The sequence below is a fragment of the Petaurus breviceps genome, unplaced genomic scaffold (assembly GCF_028583685.1).
Source record: "Petaurus breviceps papuanus isolate PSGF00001 unplaced genomic scaffold, PetGlider_PUasm1.0 38, whole genome shotgun sequence".
NCBI classification, from domain to species: Eukaryota; Metazoa; Chordata; class Mammalia; order Diprotodontia; family Petauridae; genus Petaurus; species Petaurus breviceps.
In genome coordinates this window covers 48,623,957-48,642,771 of record NW_027186304.1, presented here as the reverse complement: position 1 = coordinate 48,642,771, position 18,815 = coordinate 48,623,957, and the positions used below count along the sequence as shown (strand labels likewise).

At 37.5% G+C, this 18,815-nt stretch overlaps 1 protein-coding gene across 3 annotated transcripts in view; it reads right to left on the bottom strand.

The window, feature by feature from the left end:
- The window catches only part of DSG2 (desmoglein 2), a 62,754-nt gene that overhangs the window by 22,162 nt on the left and 21,777 nt on the right, over positions 1-18,815 (bottom strand). The window contains exon 1 of one of the 3 annotated variants that reach the window (XM_069099858.1): positions 8,007-8,469. The exons of the other annotated variants lie outside the window; for them this stretch is intronic. The gene's annotated coding sequence lies outside the window, so the exon portion shown is untranslated. Of the gene's footprint in view, positions 1-8,006; positions 8,470-18,815 lie in introns of those variants that run through there. 3 annotated transcript variants of the gene reach the window in all.

The window sequence follows — 18,815 nt, the reverse complement described above, 5'->3', positions numbered from 1 at the left end:
GGGGTTAACTGACTTGCCCAAGGTCACACGGCTAGTTTTTGTGTTAAGTGTCTGAGGGGAGATTTGAACTCAGGTCCTCCTGACTCCAGGGCCGGTGATCGATTCACTGTGCCACCTAGCTGCCCCATGAACTCCGGTTTCTGAGGCTTATTAGCTGTGTGACCTTGGGTAAGTCACTTCACTTCATCAATAAAATGAGAAGGTTGTACTCAATTCAATGGCCTTTAAAATACCTCTTAGCTTTACACCTATGATTCTATAATGTACTTGTAGTCCTGGTACCACCGCACACAAACCTGAACATATTATCTTCCCCTGAAAACCTACTTTCTCTCCTGACTTCCCTATTTCTTTTCATGGTACCATTGTCCTACATTTATGGGACTCAAAACTGTGGCATCCTTTAGTCTTTCCTCTCACTCCCCCACAATCAGTCTTTGAGCACAGTCGATCTCCTTGTTACTGTAATGTTTTTCAAATCTACCCTCCCCTTTCCATTATTCTAACCATTATGATTAAAATAGCACTTACAAAATGATTTCTTCACAAAAACCTTTTAACGAATTTTCCTACCTCCAATCTGCCCTATAACCACTCCCCGATTAACCTTAGGATCACAGACACAGAGCTGGAAGGGCCTCTGGAAGTTGAGGTCATCTAACCAACCTTTAAATTTTATAGACAATGGAAATGAGACTCAGAAAGGCTGGTGTCTTGTCCAAGGTCACACAGTAATAGGTAACCAGTAGAGTTGGGTTGTCTCTCATGGCCTTCTTTGCAATGCATCATGAGGTCTCTCTGAGTATATTAAAAAAACTTCTAATATTCCCTTTCCCTTACTGATCTCTTTTGACTAGCCTATCATAAATTATCCTGCTCTCCATTTGGAAAATTTAATAGACTTGTTAGAAGGGATGAATTATGCTGAGGAGAATTCATCTACTTGTTTCTTGCATGTGAACATCTCTGAATTAAAAGGACAAGTAAATCTAAGATTCTTCAAATGACAATAGTAGTTAACATCTTATATAGGCCTTTAAAGTTCCCAAAAAGCTTTAACTATGTTTTCTCATTTGATCCTCGTGAGGTACATGATGTTAATGGGCAGGGAGGTGGCACAGTGGATAGAATGCGGGGCCTAGAATCAGGAAGACTGGAGTTCAAATCTGGCCTCAGACACTTACTAGCTGTTTGACCCTAGGCAAATCACTTAACCCTGTTTGTCTCAGTTTCCTCATCTGTAAAATGACCTGGAGAAGGAAATGGCAAACCACTTCAGTACCTGTGCCAAGAAAATTCCAAATAAGGTTGTGAAGAGTTGGGCATGACTGAAACAACTGAACAGAGGCTATCACTGTCTCCATTTTCAGATGGGAAATTGATACTGTTTAAATAACTTGATCAAGGTCACACAATGAATGTTTAAGGTGGGATTTGAATCTGGGTCTTCATGACTCCAAATGCTCTATCTACTATGCCACTAGAGCTGCCATTCAAAATCTATTATCATCAAAATCTCTGAAAATTGGATTATTTTTAAACTAAGAGCCTCCTTCCTGTGTGATGAAGGGGAAGAAAGGCTGGATTTGGAGCCAGAGGTCAGGGATGACTGACCATGCTTCTTTGGTCAAATCACTTAGCTTCTCTAGGCCTCAGTTTTACCATCTGTCAAATGAAAAGACTGGATGGCCTAGTGACTTATGAGGTTCCCCACTAGTCCTAATTTTTTCCTCATCTCTTTAGAATTCTTTGTTACAGTGGACAAAAGTATTTTGTTAACTCTGTTTGGTACCCCAGTTCTCTTCCAGAATCAGGACTGTATCTGATAGCAGGTGGGAACTTCGGCAATCAAAAGTCAGCCCCTAAAGGTCATCATTAGTTCTTACTTCATAGCTTTGCTATGCAGATGGAAAAGTCTTCCTTATTCACGGTAACAGCTGCTGACAGTGGTATATCTTTATTAAATTTATTTGTTCTGGATTCAGAGGCACAAAGAACAACACAGTTATACTGAATGAATGATTTATAATGTAACCTTTCATTTACAGATATAGAGGTTTAACCCATACTTATGACATTATGCAATATGGGCTCATTTCTTTAGTAGATTACATTTTTATAGTGTTTAAAGGGTTGCAAAGCTCTTTACAAATATTATCTCATTTATCTTCACAACAACTTCGGGAGCTAAGTGTTATTATTAATCCTCATTTTACAGATGAAGAAATTGAGGACAGAGATTCAGTACTTTGCCCAGGGACAAACAGCTAGTAAATATTCGAGTCTGCATTTGAACTCGGGTCTTCCTGACTTCAGGCCCAGCACTCTAGCCTATGTTTCCTATGCTGTGTCCCAATGGTCTCAATCAATAGCGTACATGAAAACTCTGCATTTAGATCCCAGTTCTCCAGCTGTGGGTTGTTAGCCCAGCTTCAGTGGGGGAGGAAGGTCAGTTTCAGGAGTTTCAGGGCCATATAGAAACTAAATCCATAAAACTCCAAAATGCCTGAAAATTCTGATGTCTTCTCCTCCGTTCCCTTTCTCCCCCTCCTCCATTTTCTCCCTGACTTTCATCCTTACATCCTGCAGACACCTCCATTTCACAAAAGTTCCCCTAGATCCAAATCTATCTCATCTAGCACTCTAGCCTCACAATTTCTGACCTCCCTACCTCTGTACCTTTCATTTTCAAATCTCCCCTTGAGCATATTATAATTTGTCAATAACCCACCTCAAAGATTTCAAGCTCAGAGTTTCACCCCTCTAACTACAGCCTATTTACCCCTTGTCTAGCCTACTCCCTCTCTCACTTACTATACCTAATTTTTGTCTCTGTACTCTAACTGCTCTGATCACAAGTCCTCTTCTGGCTTTACTCATCTTTCAACCTAGCTTGGACACCAAAGATGACCTTACTTATATGCCCTAGAACAGGGCTCCACAAATCCGAATTCTGAGTCAATGAATGATCACCCAATTACTAATTCCAATGGCCTTTTCTAAATTCCACCTGACTTCTGCAGGAAACTCAAATGTAATACACTGAAAACCAAATGTCTCCCCTTTCCCCCCCAAAAAAAAGACCTTTTCCTTGATATCATTATCTCTGTTAAGGACATTTACACTCAGGTTCAGACTCTGGTCACCCAGAATCATTCTTGACTACCTCCTCCCTCAAACGTCCAGAGAATCACCAAAGTCCGTCGCGGTTGGGTCTGTACCTACATTTCCAGCCTCCTATCAGACACTGCCAATATGCTTTGCTCTAGACGCCATGCCTGGAGTCCTGTGTCCAGGTCTGTGCTATGCTGTAAGATCATGGGATCAGAGAGATAGAGCTAGAAACCACTCTCCCATTCATTATACTTCTATGCAACATGAGTAACGTGAAAATGTGTTTAATAGAAATGTATGTACAGAGCCATTTCATATGGCATGTCGTCTTGGGGAGGGAGGGGGAGAAAATTTAAAACTTACAGAAGTGAATACTTCAGACTTATCCCCATGCCTGAAATGCCCTCCCTCTTTATCTCTGCCTCCTGACTTCCTTCAAATCCCAGTTAAAATCCTACCTTCTGCAAAAAGCCCAGAAATCAATCAATTAATAATAATAAAAAAAAAGACCTCAAAGGCATTCTGGTTTGACCTTCTCACCTTACAGATGAGGAAACTGAGGCCAAATGACTTTCTTAATATTACATAGGTAGTAAGTAACTGTCAGAAGAAGGATTTGAACCCAGTTCCTTGCACTCCACTGCCACTGAGTGCTTTTCCCACTAGATGAAAACCATGTCATAGAAAGTTAGTTGGATTGGGACGACCTGGAGATCAAATCCCGGGCTCAGACACTCAGCACCGCACCCAAAATAACTGGCCGTGTAACCTCGAGCAAGTTACTTAACCCCGATTGCTTAGGGGCAGCCAGGTGGCTCAGCGAGTAAGAGCACAGGCTCCAGTGTTGAGAAGACCTAGAGATCGAATCCCGGGCTCAGACACTTAGCACCACACCCAGAAATAACTGGCTGTGTGACCTTGAGCAAGTTACTTAACCCCCGATTGCTTAAAAAAAAAAAAAAATTAGTTGGAGAAAGAATAGACTTAGTGAGGCATATTAGTTCTTTCCAAATATATAACAGTTTGTTATAAGAGGGAGTATACTGTTTTTGTGAGATAATGAGTTCCCCATCAGTGAAAGTATGCAAATTAAGACTGGATGGCCACCTGCCAAGGATCACTGTGCAGACTTAACTCACAGGTGTGCTAACAGGAAAATACAAAGAGTTTTCGAAAGAAAAACTCACAACTGACTTTTATAATACTGAATGTGTTTTGGGAGGAATCAGTCAAACCGATGGAGAGGATGTGAGGGAGTGTTGGAGGGAAGGCACTAAGATTAATGAGGACTGGGAAAGGCTTTCTGCAGAAGGTAGGACTTTAACTGGGACGTGAAGGAAGCCAGGAGGCAGAGATAAAGAGGGAGGGCATTTCAGGCATGGGGATAAGTCTGAGGTAGAATCTGAGCCTCGGTCTTCCAGAATGTAAATCCAACATTCTATCTACTACAATACAATGCATTTTTATAACTCTCACCATTTGCACAAAATCAAAATTCACTATATTAAAATAGTTGCATGGCCCCCACATTTTATACCTGATATAAGGGGAATTAACAAGTAATAACATCTATGATAACTCCCTTCTGGGCAGTACTTCCAGTGATTTAACTAACTCTAAGAGCCTGAGGGAAAAAATTCCATTTAAGAGATTTACCTTCTGTTCACTAAGACCTCAAGAAAAACACTTTTCCTATTATTAGTTGGAACTAGAACATCTGCCTTAATGTTGTGTCTACCCTGGAAGTTTAAATTAAAAAAAAAGTTATTTCCTTTTCCCACACAAACTACCCTAAATCTACTGAAGCATTTTTTAAGCTACTGAAATATGATCTATGCCTTCTGTTTGATAATGGCTAGATAACTTGCACATGTTTAGAAGAAAAAATAGACAGAGAAATGTGAAAAATTTAAACAACTTTACAAAAACATAATCCAAGCTGCTAAATGTCCCCTTTGTTCAGAGAGAGGAAAACTTCAGAAGGGATAGCACGTTCTTTCTGTTGACGTGCCTTCCACCTGCATCTAGCAGAACATTCTGTTTCCCTAAGTAAAACTCAAGCAGATTTCTAAAACACTGCCATAGGGTGCCCCACCGTGTTAAAATATTGTCTGGGACCTCCTAGAACCATCATTAGAAATCCAACGATGTCCTGATTTGCCTCAAGGATATGGTTGTTTCAGGAAAAACCCAATTTGGTTCGTTTTGGGGGGGGGGGAGGAAATAAAAAAACCTACATAATTATAATATAAGGCTCAGTTCCTGGAATATAGTATTCCAGTGACCTGCTAGTCCCAAGCTACAATGAATTGAGTTGTTTACAATTTGTCTATCATCCAGATCACTAGATAATGAAAGACAAAAAGATGGTGATGTTGATCTTGAGGTCAACAATCCTAACTACCCTGACTTTTCAACAAATATATTCTGTGGCCATCAGGCATGGGAGTGAAAAATTCTCTCAACACTTTCAGAGAAACGTGAGAGATAAGATTCAATTCATTTCAACAATTAAGTGCTTTCTATATACAGAGCACTGGGGATTAAAAAAATTAAAAAGTAGCTCTAGTCTTCAAGAAGTATACATTTCACCAGCAGGTGAACGCAAAACTGTCTTCCTACTACCTACAAAAGATAAGTACATAGATAAATATTTGCAAATTTTATAGAGACATAGCAATAACTAAGGTGAATCAAGAAAGGCTTCAGGGAGAGAGTGACACTGAGGGAGATAAGGATTCTGAGAGACAGATGAAGAGAAATGTGTAAATGTATGGAGGCAGTATATAGAACGGTATGTGGAAAGGCAAGTAGGTCCAGTGCAGATGGAATGTGGGTGGGGTTCCTGGAGGGGGGTAATGTGAAGTATGGTTCTAAGGGAAGATTGAATGCAGGCTGTGGAAGTCTTTAAATGGGAGGTCTCAGTGCTTTAGGGATAACCAGGTAGAGCTGAGGATATAGTGCTGGACCTGGACTCAGGAAGACCTGAATTCAAATCTAGCCTCAGACACTTAGTAGCTGTGTGACCCTAGTAAGACACTTAACCCTATTTGACTCAGTTTCCTCATCTGTAAAATGAACTGGAGAAACCACTCCAGTAACTTTGCTAAGAAAACCCTAAATGGGGTCACAAAGAGACTGAAACTACTGAAAAACAACTTAGTACTTTATCCTAGAGTCGAAAGAAAGTCTCTGGAAGTTTTGACCAAGGGAATGCACGTTCAGACTAATGCCTTAGGAAGAATACTTTGGCAGCTGCGTGGAGGATGGATGGGAAGGGGGAGATGATAATGAACTGAACTGTTATGGTTGGATGAGTGGAAAGAAGAGAGAAGGAACTGATGGGAGATGAAGGTAGGATCAAAAAAACTTGGCAAGTGAATGGATGTAAACAGGGACAAGAGACTGAATAAAACTGGGTGAATGAAAGGTAGTAGTAATTTCAAGGGAAACAGAGAAGTTTAGATGTGGGAGGGGGAACTGAAGGGAAGGTGATAGATTCCATTTTGGACATGTTAACTCTGGGAGGTAGACAAACATTCAGATGGAGATCTGTGAGGCAACACACTGCAGGGTAAAGAGTACTGACCCTAAATTCAGAGAATCTGGGTGCAAATACTGCCTGTGATGCTCACAAACAGTATGATGTTAGGCAAGTCATTTAACCTTCATGGGCATCAATTTCCTCATCTAAAAATCTGAGAGGTTTAGGCTGAAAGGAAGGAGATTATCAACAACATACAGAACTATGAAGAGGTTCAGGAGGGTAAGAAGTGAGCAGGGAGCATTGTCAGTAACTCGAAGGTGTAAGAAGCCAGACTGAATGAGTGGTGGTGAAACAGTGAAGACAATTAGTATAACAACTCAAGAAGTTTGGCAGTAAAAGGGAAGAGAGATATAGGAGAAGATGGCAGGGTCAAAGTAAGACTTTTATTTTGTTTTATTTTAAGATTGGAGGAGACACGAGCACATTTGTAAATAGCAGGAAAACAACACGAGGAGACAGAGACAGACTGAAATCATCGGTGGGAGAAGTCATTTTTAATGTCTTTCTTTTTCTGTAATTAAAATAAAACATTTTGCTCTCTACTAACAAATGGAGATAATCAACTGTGGTTGGCTCTGTCCTACTTGACCCTACGTCATGAGTAACAATGACATTATAAAAAAAAAAAAGTGAAGACTGAGTGGTTTCCAATTCTCCCTCCTCGATTGAGGAAATATCCATTAAAAATGGACTATCCCAAAGAAAAGGTCATCTAGACACCAAATATCCGTAACCGTACTTTTTGTAGTACCAAAGAAACTAGAAAAAATATCCTTTGGTTGAGGAATGGCTAAACAAAATATCGTACATAAACATACTGGAATATTACTGTATCATAAAAAAGATGAATGTGAAGAATCGAGACAAGATTGGAAAGAAGTGAACTGATGCAGAATAAAGTATCGATGATACTGAACATTTATATAGCATTTACTATGTTCCTAGAACTATGCTAAGTGCTTTACAATTCTAATCTCATTTGATCCTCACAATAACTCTGAGGTTAGGTGCAATTATTATTTATCCCTTTTTTACAGACAAAGAAATTGAGGCAAAAGGTTAAGTGACTTGCCCAGGGGGACTTTAAAGGATGGGGGACTTAGGGATGTTTACAGGCAGTAGAGAAGGAGGCCAATAGACAGTGATAGATCGGAAATAAGAAAGGTTCAGGCACAATTATTGGGGCAAAGTTCTAGAGGAAAGAAGAGAAGTAGGGATCAAAGGCACAAGCAGAAAAGTTAGCTTTGTTGAAGAGAGAGGCTACCTCTTCATTAAAAGAGGAGAAAATGGAGGACGAGTTCAAGAGATCTTGAGATAAAGATTGGGGGAGAAGAGGAAAACTCACTGTGAAATGGCTTCTGCTTTCTCAGGGAAACATGAGGCAATGCTCTCTGCTGAATATTCACGGAGTATCCTCAGAGTATTGAGCACATCATAACCAAATTACAATCCAATTAAATTCTGGAGACATTGTGGGCAAAAAACCGAACAAAAACTTAACAATAATTATGATAAAATAAAGCAGAGGGGTTTGTGGTTTATCATTAATTTCTTGAACATTCTAGAAAGGACCTACTGAGTTACAATGTCTTCTCTCATTCAGTATTCAACAAATAAACCCTGAGGACTAACTCATAGACAAGGCACCTTAGGGCAAACAAAGTAGAATAAGATAACTGTAGCTTAGATATGTATAAACATCTATAAATAAAAGGATATATAAAGCCAAGTACAAATTTTCTGCTTATCAGAAAATAGAAATTTCCCCAACTCTGAACAAGACTGTCAGCAAATCTCAGTTAACTCCCAAGTTCTAAGTTACAAACACAATGAAGTCACAATTCTGTGCCTGTGGGCTGAAATGAGGTTTATTGTACCTGTAGTAGCCACCCTGAGAGAGTGAGAAATGGTTACTAAGTGACTGAGTCATAAAATTTTCATGTCAAGGATTATTCCTGTTAGGACAGGCCACCTGCTATGAAAATATTAACCACATCTCTACCAATTCCCTTGGAAATTGTTACAAAGTAACAGTCTACCAAAGATATATGTTCTCTTTAAAAGCAAGTGGAAATAAATGAGGGTTCTAATGCAATACCTGAACTAGAGATAACATCTTAGTTGATTTGCATTTGTTACTGTTCAGTAAATACCCACAAAAACACATGATTGCTAAAATGCATTTGTTTAAGTCTAAAACAAAAAAACCCTATTGAAGGTTATGACCATAAACTAATCTGGTCAAACAAGGAGCACTAATTTTTAGTATTTCTTGATTATTATTTTTATTTTGCAGAATAATGCTGCATTTCTACCACTTCAACAAGTTGGTTGTGAAATAAATGCTTTATTAACTATAAAAGCACTATACAGACACTGCAGAATGTAGTGGATATGGAGCTGGTCTTGATATCAGAAGATCTGGGTTCAAGTCCTGTCAACAGCAGATTATGGTTCTATGACCCAAAACAAGTCCTTAATTTCTCAATGTTCCAGCCAACTCTTCAAGACTGTAAATTGTAGAGATGGTATCACCCTGTACTAGTCAAGGGAGTTCCATTACCCACAAGTTATCTATTATATACCAATTAAATGACAAGACCAATAATTATGCCTGAAAAAATTTAAATAAATGTGGGCTATTAAAATTATTACAGTTTTAGGGTGTATTAAAGACCTTTAGTCAGTTAGATATGATATTTAGGGTGTACCTACTATGTGTAAGGTACAGTGAGGGATAATAAAACTACTAAGTTCCTTCTCTGAATTTGCAACGTTCACCACCATGCCTCCAGAAAAGAACTTGAAGAGAAGAGAAATACAGATAGGAAGGCCAGAGCAATTCAGTAACTCTTAGGAACTAGGAGGGAAGGAATTTCTTCAGCTTTTATGAAAATTGGTTCTCTCCAAAGTCAGCTCCACAAGAGGGCAATCACAATAAGCTATTCCATCCATCTAGATTAATTCTGCGTGCTTTTTTTTCTCCTTTCAGATACTAAAGAATCAAATAACACCTGGGACAGAAAAAGAGCTTTTTTTGTTCAGTCATAATGGAATTAGTACAAAAGTCCGAACAGCCAAACAAAAAAAGGAAGCTCAATGGTTTGCTGCTATTGTACACAATTTAAAAGTTATTACTCTCCTCTGATTGTATTTTAGGAATTATAGTATTTCTAGAAGAGTATTACGATCATTAGGGGATGAACTCAGGAGTTAGAAGTGATATGATGTTGTCTCTAGGCCAGAAGGAAGTCATTTTAGGAATAGACAGTCTTCCTAGCAGTCTGAAAGAGCTGAATTATCAAAGGAATCATGCAGAACAGAGAGCAACAGATTAAAATATTCTTGGTTTGGGTTTTTTTTTTTTTAAATCTTTGTTAAATTTCTGCATTTAGTTCTCACTTATTATCTTACCTTCTAAATAAATTAATGATAATTTGATTTAAGTTTTTAAAACTATTGACAAAGAATAACCACCAAGAGGTAAATATTCTGGGGTTTAATTGTTAATGAAGTGAGCATTTTTAAAAAAAATCTGACTTACTGCAGTGATATAAGTGATCATTCTTCTGAATATTTTTTATTAATAAAATAAAATTCATGTACAAAAGAACATTACAGATCTAAAGACCTATTAACAATGTTTGCTTTGTTTTCTGATTTAAGGTCTACTTATGTGTCCAACACTACATAAGAACCATGACATAATGCTACATGTACAGGAAAGTGCAAGGAACCCCCTTACAGCATGGTAATGTCCTGTCTCCCAATTCAATTTGATTAATACTAAAAGCCAAACATGGATGTTATCCCACAGACTAAAACAGGATCTGAAAATACTATGGTCATAACCATTTGATTTCTTCCATCTTCAAGAAGGCACTTTCCACTCTGCAGTAAAGAACTTAAAATCTAAAGTCAGCTCTGTGCTGGCTAATACTTATGCCAACTTTCCATACAATAGGGCCTAAGAGATACTTTGAAATACCCTACATAGGAACTGTATGAAACACAGGGGAGAAAAAGCAGATATGTTTAAGTGTAACACCAAGAATTTTAAGGTTATTTCAGTTTTCAACTGCCAACATTATTGGGGAAAAGAGGAGGGGAAACCGTTAAGCACATCTAACACTGAAGTTCTTACGTACATTTTGATTGCTTTTTTTAAATGCTGATTCAAGTATATAATTGCATGTAGCACATGAAATTTTATGCCACAAAGGTAATTATGAGCCAGGATAGGCACATTTTAAATATCAGGATGCACAAAAAAAGTTTAGAAGGAAGTAATCCCCATGACAACAGAAACCCTGCTACTTAAAGTGCTGGCTCTATGTCCTTGGTACAGACAACACACTGTCTTCTGAATCTATCATATCATCTTCTATATTGTTTCTAAGCATCTTCAATGGATGTGAAGGTGCTATATTAGGAGGATTAGTTACCTAAGAATACTTAATTAAGTATTTCCAAGTATTTTGTTGCATTGATAGGTCCAGGGCTTTATATCCAATCATAAACCATCCCTCTTCCTCCCCACAAACACTGAAGGGACAAAGTCAACTGTATTTCAATTAAATCATTTTATAGTCAGCGATAGCGGGTGGAGGGGGAGAGCATAAAAACTACAATGCAACTTTAAGGTTATACTACTTGTGCCTCTGAAATGGACTTTAATCTTAATTTGACTCCACTATTAAAAAAAATACTGATTATCAAGATCGAAACCTGAAGTTGTTTAACTATCAACTGCCCAAGACTACTGAAGTTTAACAGGGAGATTAGAGAAAGGAAAGGGTGTCGGTGAATCCTTCATCAATGTCAAATTCCTGCTTCAGACTTTTCAAGTAAGCATGCACATTTCCAAAACCATGGGACTTGACCAAAGACACCAATACACCAGCTGTACTTCGTCCATCTCGCTGCCTTCAAAAGCTGCAGCTGCAGATTCTGTGACAAGGTGGGCAGTGCCAATCTGGGCCTGGTGATATTCTGACCTCTCCACCATACCGATTTTGAAGACAGGGGCCATGGAACTGTCTCTGAACTCCAACCATTCTGGGTTTCTGCAGTTTGTCTTAGTGTCAATAGTCTTTTGAGTGGCAGGTGGAAACTCATGAACTGTTGTAGATCTTATCCCAGGAGGAGATGCAGATGTTTTCCAGTTCTTCCTCTTGTAATCTCTTTTCACTGGAATAACAATATGAGAAAGGGTCATGGTGCCTGGGCAACAACTTCTGAGTGTGGCATCATCATTCATATATTCACTGATGCTCTTCCTTTTTCTTACCAACATGTACTTGTCCTCAAAATTTATTTCATCTTCTAAGAGCAGATTTTGAGGTCCTTCGATCAGAGACCTTGACCTAATATGTGGATGAATTCTTCCTTCAGTTTCTCCTTGAGAGGTCTCTTGGTAAGGAGCTCCTTTGATTTGGCTTCCACTGTGGACTACTACCCAGAAATGATCTTCTTTCAGTAAATAATCCCGGGAAATTCTGTAATTCTGACATCAGTGCTGTAAGCACTGCCTTGTTTTCCTTTATATTTAGCACCCTCTTTCTACCCCCCCCCCCAAAACCTTGAGGCTTTCTCATCTACTGAGTCAGAATCAGAGTTGGAAGTTGGAACCTCTGGGACTTTGGGAAGGGACTGCTTTCTGCTTCCTTGTACCTTTGAGGTCTCAGGCTGGAAACTTTAGAGCTACTTGCAAAGTATGCAAACATTTCATTTGACTCTGAGTCCTCTTCCCTTCATCATCAGAATCCAATTTCATTCCATCTTGTATTTCCGTTTCTGAGAAGTCACAGAATGATTCACCATCAGAGTCAGCATAAAAATCAGCAGTCAGATCTTTAGTAATATCTGCCCTGAGTTCAGGTTTGTGTAAAATTCCACAATCGTCTCTTAGGTCTTATGACTCACTTTCTTTCAGAAAGGTATTTTATCAGAGTCCCATAAAAAAAATCTGCCAGTTCTTCATCAATATTTAACTTGAATTTGGGTTTTGTGTTTGCAAAATTATGAGAAGCAAAACTTACAACTATCAGAGGTTTCCATGGAAGTCAATTTTACATTTCTTAAATTTGTGAAGTTCTTTACAGAAAGGGCCTTTTGCTGCTTGCCTGAAGGATCCACGGTTGGCAGTGGGGGGTCCATGAGGAGGGCACTTTAATTCTGTTTTCTAAGCGTCTGTGTACTAGATGAAACCCATCTTCATTTAACAACTCCAGGTGTATCTTTCCCAAATACAACTTAACAAGGCAGAAATTTTCTTTAGAAAATAGACTTTACTGAAGTTATAAATAAAAAAAAATAGTAACTCCAGGGTTTATTGGATAACATACAAAAACACATGGATATATACCCATACAAGAAAAAGACAAAGTGGAAAGCCCTTGCCGAATAATAGGCACTTCCTAAATGTTTGTTTCCTTCCTTCCTGTCTCGTAAACTATACACAGGTACACGAATGAAAGGCCTTATTGACAATTTTTAAAGGCCTGGTTTGTATGTATCCTACAATTAAGGAATGGCTAAACAAACTATGGTATATTAATATAATGAGATCATCAGACTATAAGAAATGAGGAATCTGACAAATTTAAGGAAATAAATTTGAAGTGAAGCAAAGCCAAAATAATCCCATCTCTGGCACTTATTACGCTCATCAAGTTGCCTAAACTTTGTGGGCCTCGGTTTCTCTATTGGCAAAATGAGGGGGGTTGGACTAAGGGACCTCTAAGGTCTCTTTCAGCTCTAAATCTATGATTTTATGATTCTTCATATTGATTCAAGCTCTCATGGGGTAGTAGGTTACAGGATATTTTCAATGATGATCAGCGCACTAAAAGTAGGATAGATAAGTGAGAGTAATCATTCAGAAAATGCATAAATGGAAAACCAGGTGAGTCAGTCTTTTGAGGAGAGTGAGGGATGAAAGACTGATAGACTGGGTGTTGTACTGATACCCATAAATGTAGAAATACTGGTTTTAAGTAATCATCAATGTCAGCTCTAGCCCAATACATCCCAAAGTACTTATTACATATACACTTTGTTCTAAATAAACACATTTACTATTGTCATATTTAGTGTGCTTGAGGTAATGTAATTTATTCTAATTAGAAGCCATTTAAAAAATTTATTAAAATGTAGAAAGATATGGGCCTCCTATTAAAGAACTAGCTTCTCCCTCCCTGACCCCCCCCCAAACAATATAGATCAATTTATATTTGAATACTATTATTTTTACACCTGAATAAATATACGCCAATTTGGGTCTTTTCTCCTGAATTAGTGTCATTAGATGATCTATAACAAGAAAATTTAGTTTTTTTCCTTAAATGCAGAGAAATTGTAATATACAGCATTCTAGGAAAATTATCCCCCAAGTAGACTGGCTGAATTCTCAGGCTGCTTGTTCTGAAAAGAACTGGGAAATCTATATAATAAGAGGGAGAAAAGCAGGGAACCATGAGCATACATTCATCTGACTATATAACTGTAATTCCTTCCCTAAATCTGGTTTATACGATGCCAGAATATGAGTAATAATCTGTTATTTGAAAAGCACATGTCTGTGTACTTTTTTCTCCCTTTCAAAGAGCTCTCGATTTTCGGGTATTTATCTGTATTTGGCCAATAGTCTTCCCCTGTTCCTCCCCTTTTCTTTTAGTGCAAGAAGGGAAATAAAGAGATCATACAGGAGGCTACCATGCTGAATTGGAAAGCCTGAAAAGACTGACTTGGATTTGTGAGATTAAGAAGAAATTGTAGGGGCGGCCAGGTAGCACAGCAAGTAAGAGCACCGGCTCTAGTGTCGGGATGACCTGGAGATCGAATCCGGGGCTCAGACACTTAGCACCCACCCAGAAACACCTGGCCGTATAACCTTGAGCAAGTTACTTAACCCCTATTGCTTTAAAAAAAAAAAAAAAAGAAGAGGAAGAAATTGTAGAGGCCAAAATTTTGTGGCCTCCATGCAACAGGGGAAGCCAGGGCCCTTGGCAAAATTGAAAAATTAGTCCCATTTTGAGCCCCGCTTCCACCTTTCGGCTGCTGCTACTTACCTTCCCATATACTTATATTCTAATCCCCCAACAAGCTTCTAGGTCCCAAAGGGCAGGATGAAGGCACCCTGATTTAAACTCAACAAGCCAGGGAACTCATGTGACTCAGTTCTGTTATTTTAAAATAGACTCAATTATAACTCAAACATTAAAGTGATTCCCTAATTCATTCCTGACATCAGTAAACAGGGTAGGGGGGGGAGCTCCTTCAATTTTATCATAAATTCTGAAAATTGTATTACACTTTGGCAGGTGGCTTCAGCAGGCTGCCAGAATGAACTATTTTTTAACCTAAAATATATATAAAAATATGTAAAACTAGTCTGTCATACTACATTACAAAATAGTGTTAGTTTTTAATGAAATATGGCACTAAATAAAAAAAACTTGGGGAACAACTAGAAATAATATTATTTACCAACTTCTTTTTACAATTGAATATATATCTTGGTTCTCATTCTATTGAAACAAAATTTTATGTGTTATATAAACTCATATTTGTTATCAAAAAAGCACCAGAGCTACAGCAGGTTAGTATTGTCTTTAAAAAATAAAACAAAACAAGCATTCTTTCTAATTATAAACCCAGAGGTAATTTCTTTTAAGGGTTGCCACAGATGAAAGAATTCTGGACTTGGACTTACTGGCTATGTGAAATAAGAGAACTGAGCTTTATAGGTCTCTAAGGTCCCTATCTCCTAGAAATCTATGGTCTTATGAACAAATAATTAAGGATGCATTTCTAGCTTAAATTAAATTATATTTATCTCCAACCAGTCATTATTTTAGGGTTTATACCAATGTTAATGTTTAGAGATCAATACTGATGGTAGCACAGCAGACAGAATGCTGGATGGACCTGGTCAATTAGAGCTAAGGTCAAATTTGAGTTTGGGCACTTAGTAGCTGTGTGACGCTGAGCAAGCCACTTAACCTAAGTCAGTCTCAGTTGCCTCCCATCTATAAAATGTGGATAATATCACTTAACTCAAAGACTTGCTGTGAGGATATATTACTTTAATATCCTCAAAGTGATAGAAAATGCCAGTAATTGTTATTAGTGAAATCAACTGAATATTATTTTACATATTTATTAAAAGGCAATTTTTGCATACTGGATTTTAAACATGTTGAAGATACTGATGACAAACCAATATCAGTTAAATGAAGAACTGAGGTCACTGAGATTTTTATTCTAGCCAAAAATTTTATTTTTAACTTTGTTTATGAGATATTTCAACAGGAAACTTATTTGAGAACTGAAATGTACACATAATTTTATGTATATATATATATACACACATATATGTACATACATATATACGTAAAAAGGTGAGTAATTTCACAAACTTGAAATTTAGCTTGAATAATAATTTGTAAAAATTTCCTTTTGTATATTATATTTATTATGACTACTTACTTAAAAAAAAAACAAACCCTTCTGCTTTATTGTTCCTGGACATCAGATAGTGATTTTTAGTTTGATATTCTTTCCCATGGGTCACACTTTTGTTGTTAAATCTGTTATGTGAAAATATATGAGCTAGTTAATCTTGCCTAAAAATAAATATCTAGATTCTTAGATTAATATAGAATTTACAAAATTAATGAGGAGGCAGGGTGTCCAGTGTGAATAGTCCTGGACTAAAAGTCAGAGGTCCTACTTTCAAACCCCAGCTCAACTATTATCAGTATAAACTCAGGCAAGTCATTCATTCACCTCTCTGGGCTTCAGTTCACTCAGCTGTAAAACAAAGAAGAGGGCCTAAGTTTCTAAGATCCTTTCATACTCTAAATCTGTGATCACGAGAGTGTTCATATTTTTAAATGTGGGAAACCAAGATTAATCCAAGAATTTTCCTCTTCCTCCATTAAGAGCAGGGATTTTTTTTTCTCCTTTCTACCTGGCACATAGTAAGAACTTAGCTGAATGACTACACATCTTAAAACGACATATAAAAAATCCCACCGTTAAAGAATTCAAAACAAATGTAAAAGCTTGAGTGGCTAAAGGGAAGAATATGTTAAAGTAAGTATTCATTTTTCCTCTGATATGTATTTTCCCTTTGGCAGCCTCATCCCAAGCCTTGAATTAGCCCACTATCATAAATGTTCTTATTTAGTAGTAACTAATAAACATTAAACATCAAAAATGTCCTCGGTACCGTGTTCACTTACTAATCTCTATGTTTGCTATCTTTATATACTACCCAGAACTTTGGTTTGCTTTGTTCTTTCTTGAGATGTGAATGAAACACAATTTTAAAGCTGTAAAATTTTATAATAGTGTCTGAATGTGCAGGGGCTTTAAGACAGGTAAAATGGAGGGTAGATTAATTGTTTGGACAATGCAAGAAAAAACTAATGAAGAACTGAGGAAATTACTTGGATAATGAAAGAGAGAGAGAGAGAGAGAGAGAGATTTAGAAGATAATTTTTCACAATTCCAGTCAAGCATATTTAATTTAAATCATGTAACAGTAGGACTTGATTTCATTGTTTTTTCCCCTAAAATATATTTTTGTAAGTTAACATAACATAAACTTATTACTTCAGAAAAAAAATAAGATTGTTTATGAAAGCTATGTATCATTCATTTGGAAGCAACAGATTAAAATTATTTTACTAACATACAATAAAGCAATACTGATTTAGTTTTGGGCAGTTAAGTGGTAACAGTGGATAGAGCACTGGGACTGGAGTCAGGAAGACTCATCTTCCTGAGTTCAAATATAACCTCAGACACTTACTAGCTGTATGAGCCTAGGCAAGTCATTTAACCCTGTTTGCCTCAGTTTCCTCATCTGTAAATGACCTGAAATGCCAAACTACTCCAGTATCTTTGCCAAGAAAACCCCAAATGGCGTTATGAAGAGTTAGAAACAACTCAACAACAATGATTTAGTTTTATTATTTACCAAAGCTAACTGGAACAAGTATTTGCAGTCACTTGAATATCCTTCATCTTTTTGGCTTACCCCTAATATGAGACCAGAGAATCCTTCAAAAGGAAACACTCCCACACCCTCATATTCATGTATTTCTGGCTAAAATGATTTTTAAAAAACAGGCAAAAATATTTTTATTAATTTTTGACTATCTGCCATAGGTAAAAAAAAATGTACATATTTTTAAAAGTAAAAACCAAATAAGACTATTTTGGTCAAATTCAATCCATAAGTATTTATTGATTTAATGTCTAATATATATCAGGCATTGTACTAAGTGGTAGAGATCAGAAAGACAAAAAATGAATCTGACTTCAAGGAGCTTACATTCTAAGGAACAAACTATTTCCCCCTTATCTTTGTGTTTTATTCTTAAGCACTATTTTTTTTTTGAGAGCCAAATCCAACTTTCAGAAGGGAAATTAAGTTTAAGTATCATGGACCACCTAGGCCAGGGGACCCCTTCCTTCTCAGGATAAAACTTACAGTACATAAAATACATAGGATTACAAGGGAAATCAATTATATTGAAATCTTGTTATCAAAAAACTTTTTTAAAAAAATGTAAATTAATAGGACCCCAGGTTAAAGAACCCTTAATCCCAGACATAGAAGCCACCTAGGTGGTCGAGTTGATGCAGTGCTGGGCCTGGGGTCAGGAAGGCTCATCTTCCAGAGTACAAATCTAACCTAACAGGCTGTATGGCTCTAGACAAGTCACTTAACCCTGTTTGCCTCAGTTTCCTCATCTGTAAAATGAACTGGAGAAGGAAATGAAAAACCACTCCAGCATCTTTGCCGAGAAAACCCCAAATGAGGTCATTAAAAGTCAGAAAGGGCTGAAACAACTCAACAACAACAAAAATCCTAGACTATTCATTGTGTAGAGTGTTGTTTTTCTTTGACCTTAGAATAAGCATAGTTGTAGGGGATCAATGGAGAAGGCATGAGAGAGAGAGAGAGAGAGAGAGAGAGAGAGAGAGAGAGAGAGAGAGAGAGAGAGAGAGAGAGAGAGAGAGAGAGAGAGAGAGAGAGAGAGAGAGAGAGAGAGAGAGAGAGAGAGAGAGAGAGAGAGAGAGAGAGAGAGAGACAGAGAGAGAGAGACAGAGAGAGAGACAGAGAGAGAGAGACAGA